At 38.6% G+C, this 7,458-nt stretch overlaps 1 non-coding gene across 1 annotated transcript; it reads left to right on the top strand.

Moving 5' to 3' along the window:
* Positions 1-1,851: 1,851 nt before the first annotated feature.
* Positions 1,852-1,957, top strand: LOC122022093. The gene has a single exon (XR_006122833.1). It is a non-coding gene; the product is annotated as a small nucleolar RNA R71 (small nucleolar RNA).
* Positions 1,958-7,458: the final 5,501 nt, after the last annotated feature.

Genomic DNA, 7,458 nt, shown 5'->3' with positions numbered 1-7,458 from the left:
ACTATGCTAACAATCTATGTTGCAGAGTATAATTGCCTCAGACTAATGTTTTTCTTGCAGGAAGGAGTCTGCTGGAAAACTTGGGTCCAGGCGCCTGGGAGGTACCCAGGCGCCCGGAGGTCTGGGTGCCCGGAGCCAAGTTCTATCATCTTCACGTCGTCGCCACATGGAGGCTCCTGGTTGGGTCGGCTACGTCATGGTCGAGACGCCCTGAAGGTTCCAGGTGCCCCGAGCCTCCTATATAAGGAGGGTCAAAGGCGGAGCTCTAATAACAACTCTGAATTCGATATCTGGTGCTCCTGCGACGCTGCGAAAAGCTCTCTGACAAAGTTCTAGTTCGCTCTTTCCTTACTAATTGTCGGTTTTTATTTTTCCTAATTAATTCTAGCATTTTTGTACTTAATTCTTCTGTAATCATTATTCGAATTAATTAGTGATTGTTCATCGAAAGCACCATTGTGTGCGGGCCTTGAAGTAGGAGTCGACAAAGGCTCCGAACCAAGTAAATCGAACTATGTCAGCATTGTTCTTTTCGCTTATTTGTTTTCCGCTGCGTACTCTCATTTTTTTAAAAATCGATATTCACCCCCCCCTCTATCGAACGATCACGATCCAACACCTGGATCCTTTAGCATTGGGGAAATGTTCTTTTCAAAAAGAGCACTACATTCCTCCGTAAGTGCTATGGTATCTACGTTTCCTCTTCTTCTCTTACTTGACATGATGTCCTTCAAGAATTTGGCAAACTTGGGCATTTGTAAGATTGCATCAATGAGAGGAATTTCATCACATATCTCTTTGACTTTCTCCAAGAATTTGCCAAACTCTTCATCCTTCTTGAGCATAACAAGTCTTTGAGGAAAAGGAACTACTTAACTTTGTGAGCAAAGTGGAAGAGTCTTTTCAACCTTAGCGGTACTCTCCTCATCTTCTCGAACTTAAATAGGTTCTTGTGTTGAAGGGGAGAACTCTTCTTCAAAATTCATCCCTTTTTGAGCAGTCACTTGAGGATTTCCCAAGGTCCGTCCGCTCCTAAGTTCAATTCGATTGCAGTGCTCCATAGGATTAACATAAGGTTTTCTAGGAAGTTAACCTGGTTCTCTAGAAGATGAAGAAGCTAACTGGGCAATATGACTATCCTGAATCTTTTGATGTTTTACAGAATTATCCATTCTATGAGGAAGCTTCAAAATATCTTGCTTCATTTCATTTTGATTTGAGATAATTTCTTCAAACATATTTTCAATTTTAGACATTGGAAAGCCTTGAAAAGATTATTGTTGTTGAAAATTTTACTGCCCAGACTAAAAATTAGGTCTTGCCCCCATAGATGGTCCTTGATCTTGATTATTTCTATAAGAAAAATTAGGATGACTTTTCCACCCAAGGTTGTATGTATTTGAGTATGGGTTGTTCTGTCTCTGATTAAGACCCATGATTGCATCACATTGTTCCAATTGATTGATTTGTGCAGAGATAGCTCCCAAAGGACATGATTCACTAGAGTGATCAGAACTTCCACATACTTCACAAGTAGATACAATGCCATTGATCGTATTTGAATTAGCTCCCATGCTTTCTAATTTCTTTGTAAGAGCATCCAGTTTTGCAGCCATTAAAGTACCTGCATCAACATCAAACTTTCTTGACGCTTTTGTTAGGTTTACACAAGAATAGCCACCACTTCTCTCATTTTTCCATTGATGATGATTTTGTGCTACACTTTCAATTATTTCCTCAGCTTCATCTAGGCTTTTATTCATGAGTGCCCCTCCAGCAACTGAATCTAAGGACACCTTAGTATGATAATTAATGTCATTATAGAATGTGTGCAACACTAGCCACTTCTCCAAGCCATGATGTGGGCATTGTCTGAGCATATTATTATATCTATCCCAAGCTTCAAATAAAGATTCTGAGTCATCTTGTTTGAATCTTGCAATAAGATTTCTCATATGAGCCGTTTTACTAGGTGGATAGAATTTGTCCAGAACTTGTTGTTCGCACTGTTCTCATGTGGTGATGTTATTTGGAGCTAAAGAGTTTAACCATTGCTTAGCTCTGTCTCTTAAAGAAAAGACAAATAATAATAAATGCACTACTTCAGAAGGAACACCATTCATTTTCATTGTACCGCATATCTCATCGAAGACCTCCAAGTGTTGATTTGGGTCCTTATGCGGTCCTCTGCCAAACTGATTATGCTGCACCATAGAAATAATAGCAGGTTTGATCTCAAAATTATTTGTTTCAATAGAAGGTCTTGAAATGCTAGATCGAAACCCTCTAGCATAAGGTGCTGCATAATCCTTTAATGGTTTATTTGTCATGTTAGAATGTTCTTGTTCTTCTTGATTTCTTTGTGAAGTTCTTTTTCTGTGAAATGTTCTGTCTATTTTGGGGTCTAGAGGAAGAAGTTCTCTTGCAAAGTTAGATCTTCGCATACACAAGAACAAGATTGCAAGATATATTTGTTCAAAAGAAAAGAAGAAAGAAAGTGAAAAGTTAGATTAAAATGTTAGAAAAAAATATTGACAAGATATAGAAAGACATACTTATGAAAATAGAATTCTAAAGATTAGTTACAACTATGCTAATGAAAAGAAAAGAAAAGTTATGTTTAGTCTAACTCAATTGATAATCTCTAATGTTATAAGGGCAGTCCCTGGCAATGACACCAAAAACTTGTTAACATTCCGCAATGTGTACGGATACGTCGTCAGTAATAAAGAAAGATATCATATCCACAGGGACTGGTTATAACCACCAAAGATATCTCAACATGAATTAGCTAAACAACTAATCAATTGATTTATAAAAGCTAGGTGCAACTATGAAAAGTAAAGAATAAAAGTAAAAGCATAGAAACAAGAATAAGGGGCTATGATAAAAGGATGTTCTAGGAGTTTTGGTTTCTTTGTAATGTTATTCAATGTAAATGATCTAGCAAATCTTATTCCTCAATTGTCCGTCATTTGTAGAAGGTTGCCGATTCTCTCTTGCAATAGACAACCGGCTTAGGACTAAAATCTATATCTAAATATGATCAATTAGGAATGATTCCTATGATGTCCTTACACGGGCTTGTCTGTCACGTGTGTCCCTCGGATAATCAACATAGAAATGCATTACTTCTCAACCCATATTAAGATATAAAAGATTAATGCATACAATCTATCCTACCCCCTTGAATGACCTTATTTCACCTTCAAGATTATCCCTCAATCGTCCTTACATGGGCTTGTCTGTCACATATGCCCCTCGGATAATCAAATGAGGAATTACCTCTACAAGATCCACAAGATACCCAAACATTTAATCAAATATGGTAATTAAGTCCAATCACATCAATCCACACAAGATAAAATGGACACAAACAAGAAAAAAATCATAGAAATAGGAAATTAGCAAATCCATAAGAGTTTACATCAAATCATATTACAAATACTCCCTCCATCCTAGAACAAATAGATCTAATCCATAGAACAAGAAAAGAAACCCAAAGACAAGAAGATCTTAAGCATCTTAATCCCAAAATCCAAGAAGAAAAAGGGAAGAAAAGCTTATCTATGATGAAGAACGATCTTGGGATCCAATCCTCGATCTCGGAGTCGATTCGTTGAAGATATGCCCTTAGATCTCCGGAAAACCCCTTCAAGAAGGTGAGGAATCGCCCAAATCTTGTTTTTCCCCCCAAAAGGAAGAACCCCCCCCCCCTTCTAAGGATGGAAGAGACCCTTATATAGAGCAGGGCTTTGGGCGCCACACGGCCCCGAGACACGGTTGTGTGAAGCTCACACAACCTAACTCATTCTCTTCACTGCCCATCTTACACGGCTGTGTGGTGCACACAGTCGTGACATGTTCTGCCACTACCTATCTCACACGGTTGTGTAGTGCGCACGATCGTGGCATGTTCTGCCACTGCCCATCTCATACGGCCTGTGTAGATCTACACGATCTGTGTTGCCTCCAGCTCTGGAATGTTAGAGTGTATACTAAAAGTCTAGCTTTTGTATAAACATTATTTTGAAATAAGAATCACATTGGTCAAATGTCTACATTTATACTATGTGTAGTTGTCCATTTAATTTATATTGTAGATAACATGGTGTGAAGAAACACACAGAAGATCATGATATCAGCTCCTTATAAATTATAAATAGTAGCTCACAACCAAGATGGAATGGGGCAAACCATTGGAGTGGTTGTACTGTAATTTGATATTAGTTTACCTTGACTATAAAATTACACTAGTACACGATGAGTGTATTGAGCAGGACCATTTGAGGTAGTTTCTTTTTATACTGACTATATAAAAGAACAAAACCTCTGTTATTATGGAAGTGCATACTCTTAATCATAATATAATTACAAGAACATATACTTAATATTTATTTCTTTAATTTATCAAAGGGTGTGATTTAGTTCGTTAAATCAATAGGCCCGATAAGTTGGAAAATGATATTATTTATATGGTGTGTTGTTGATTATATAATGAAACGGTGTCCTAGTAATCTAGGTTGATGATGCCCCCATGAGGAGGTCATAAGGATTGTCATGTAAACCCTGTAAGTGGATTTAGTCCGATATGACAATAAGGTTGAGTGGTACTACTCTTGGAGCTAGATATTAATTAAGTGAGTTGTTAGTAACTCATTTAATTAGTGGACATTCAATATCTTAAACACAGGGAGACTAATGCACTCATGATAAGAAGGAGCCCATATTGTAATATGGGATTGGTGCGGTAGTGCAATAATAACTCTTTAGTGGTATGAGTTATTATTGATGAACTTGAGTTGGGTGTTCGGGGCGAACACGAGAAGCTCAAGTTCATCGGGAGACCAAAACCAATTCCTCCTCTCGATCCCTGCTGTAGCCTCTTATTTATAAAGTCTTATATCCACTTAGAGCCAAGCTTCTTACCCATCTCATTGTGGTCGGCCAAGCCAAGCTTGGAGCCCAAGCTAGGGCCAGCCAAGCCAAAGGATGGAGCCAAGTTTATGGTCGGCCAAGCTTGGAGCCCAAGCAAGGTGGTCGGCCACATTAAAATAAAAGGGTGTTTTAATTTTAAAATCTTTCCTTTTGTGGAAGCCATGGTTTTAAAAGAAAGTTTTAAATTTTAAAATCTTTCCTTTTATAACATTCTACAAAGGATTAAGAAAAAGGTTTGATATCTTTTCTTATTTGTAGTTAATAGGAAAATTTTAATTTTTGATAAAACTTTCCTTTTTTGTAACCATCCACAAGTTTTAAAAGAGAGATTTTAATTTATAAAATTTTCCTTTTATAACCAACAAGGGATTTAAAAGAGAAATCTTTTATTAAAAATTTCTTACCGAAAATAAATAAGGAAGTTTTAATTTTATGTTTAAAACTTTCCTTGTTTGGAGAATTAGTTGGTGGTCGACTATGACAAGTATAAAAGGAAGTTTTTATTTTTTGTTTTAAAACTTTCCTTTTTAGTCATTGGCAAGGAATATAAGGAAATTTTAATTATGTTTAAAACTATCATATTTTGTCAAGACCAAGGATTATAAAAGAGAAGGAGGGGGTGCCTCACTTGAGAACACATCTTCTATTCCTCTCTTCCAATCCTTGGTGGCTCGCCCTTGTCCTTCTCTTCTCTCCTTTTGTTTTCTCTCTTGGAGGCCGGTGGCATCAAAGTTGGTCTTCTCTTGGTGGCCGGTTGCTTGATGGAGAAGAAGAAGAGAAGGAAGCTCTTTTGTCTAGCATCCCTTGGAGGTTAGTTGTTGGCCGGATCTTGGAAGCCTTGGAAGAAGCTTGAGTGGATTTCATCTTGGAAGATCATCGCCCACACGACATCCAAGAGAAGGAGGGGAATACAGCAGAAGATCAAGAGGTCTATAAGCTACAAAAGGTATAACTAGTTATTAGTTTCCGCATCATAACTAGTTCATCTTTTGTATAGATCTTGAAAAACCAAACACATGAGGTTATCGGTTTTAAGATATCATTTTTGTTATCGATTTTATTTTTCAATTTCATGTTTCGATAATGTGCTTCTATTGAGGTCTCTATAGTTAAACCTAGTTTACTGTAAGAAGTTAAATATCCAATTTCTTTGTGAGGCTTTGTCTAGGAAGTGGTGGATGATCTCATACCTAAGAAGGCCTAGTGCCTCGCCATGTTCAACCTGGAAGCCGATCTTTGAAATAGATATTTGATAACTTCTGTAATATGGTTTAACATAGGAAGATCACATCGATTAAACTTGGAGTAAAAATGTTAAGTATTGTTTCCAATCCAAGTTTAACTTCTGAAGGACAATTTGGATTAATAATGTTAAGCATCATTTGCAATCCAAATTTAACTTTAGTAGAGCACAAGGGTAGCTAGGATAGTTCTATGCTTGTACAAATTTTTGTACAGGGACGATATTCCGAGTAGCAACCAACATGGAACTCATGCACAACCGTATTTGGGACATTGCCAGGGTTTGTTTGGCTTCTAGAAGGCTTGCACGGTCGTGTAGATCTACACGGTCATGGCTCTCTTGGCTTCAAAATTGGCACGACCATGTGATGCACACACGGTCGTGGCCTTTTCCTTTTCTGCAGAAGCTACACGGGAAAGCTTCACCACACGGCCTGGACACTCCTCTGCTCTGCAATGCTACATGGGTGAGCATCACCACACGACCGAGGTCACTCTCCCAGACATGACCATGTGGCACTTCCAAGATGGTGTCTTCCTCCTTACATTAGCTTGCAGATTTGGCCTCGATCATAAATTCTTCTCTAAATACGACTCCTGCGTATAGAAAATGCAAAAAAGCATATCTCCAAACAAAAAGAGTAAATATGCTAAAAGAAAAGTTGGAAGTACGAAAATACATAGATAAAGCATGCGCAAAATACGTGAATGTGCATCAAAGCATGCTAAACAAGTGTATAAAATCTACACACATCAGTAACCCTAGGTCCTAGGGGTGGTAACCCTAGGTGGAGAAAAACCCTAAGGGGCGGTAATCTTAGGTTCTAGGGGATGGTAACCCTAGATGGTGGAAATCCTAATTGGGGGGGGGGGGGGTAACCTTAGGTCCTAGGGGGAGGTAACCCTAGGTGGCGAAAAACCCTAGGGAGTGGTAATCCTAGGTCCTAGGGGGTGGTAACCTTAGGCGAAAATTCCAGTCGGTCTGAAGGATCGGGCTAGCATCAGGTAAGCTCTCCTGAGTGGAGTAGGTGAAGACGCGTTCCCCGGAAGAGGGAACAGTAGGCGTCAGTTCAACCTAGGGGTTTCGGTGGGAAATTCGAAGTCAAAACCGGACAGTTCGGAGACTGTCAAAACATTTTTGTTACTATGTTTATTATGTGCTAACTTTGTGTTGCAAGATATGTTGGCATTTTGTGAACTAACATGTTTTGCAAGGATGAAAAATGCAAAGTATGCCTCAGATGAACAGTACCCGAGGCACCCTCATGGAGCTTGGAG

The sequence above is a fragment of the Zingiber officinale genome, chromosome 9A (genome assembly GCF_018446385.1).
Source record: "Zingiber officinale cultivar Zhangliang chromosome 9A, Zo_v1.1, whole genome shotgun sequence".
In the NCBI taxonomy this organism is placed as follows: Eukaryota; Viridiplantae; Streptophyta; class Magnoliopsida; order Zingiberales; family Zingiberaceae; genus Zingiber; species Zingiber officinale.
The sequence above is the reverse complement of the archived record's forward strand: the minus strand, read 5'-3'. Positions and strand labels throughout refer to the sequence as shown.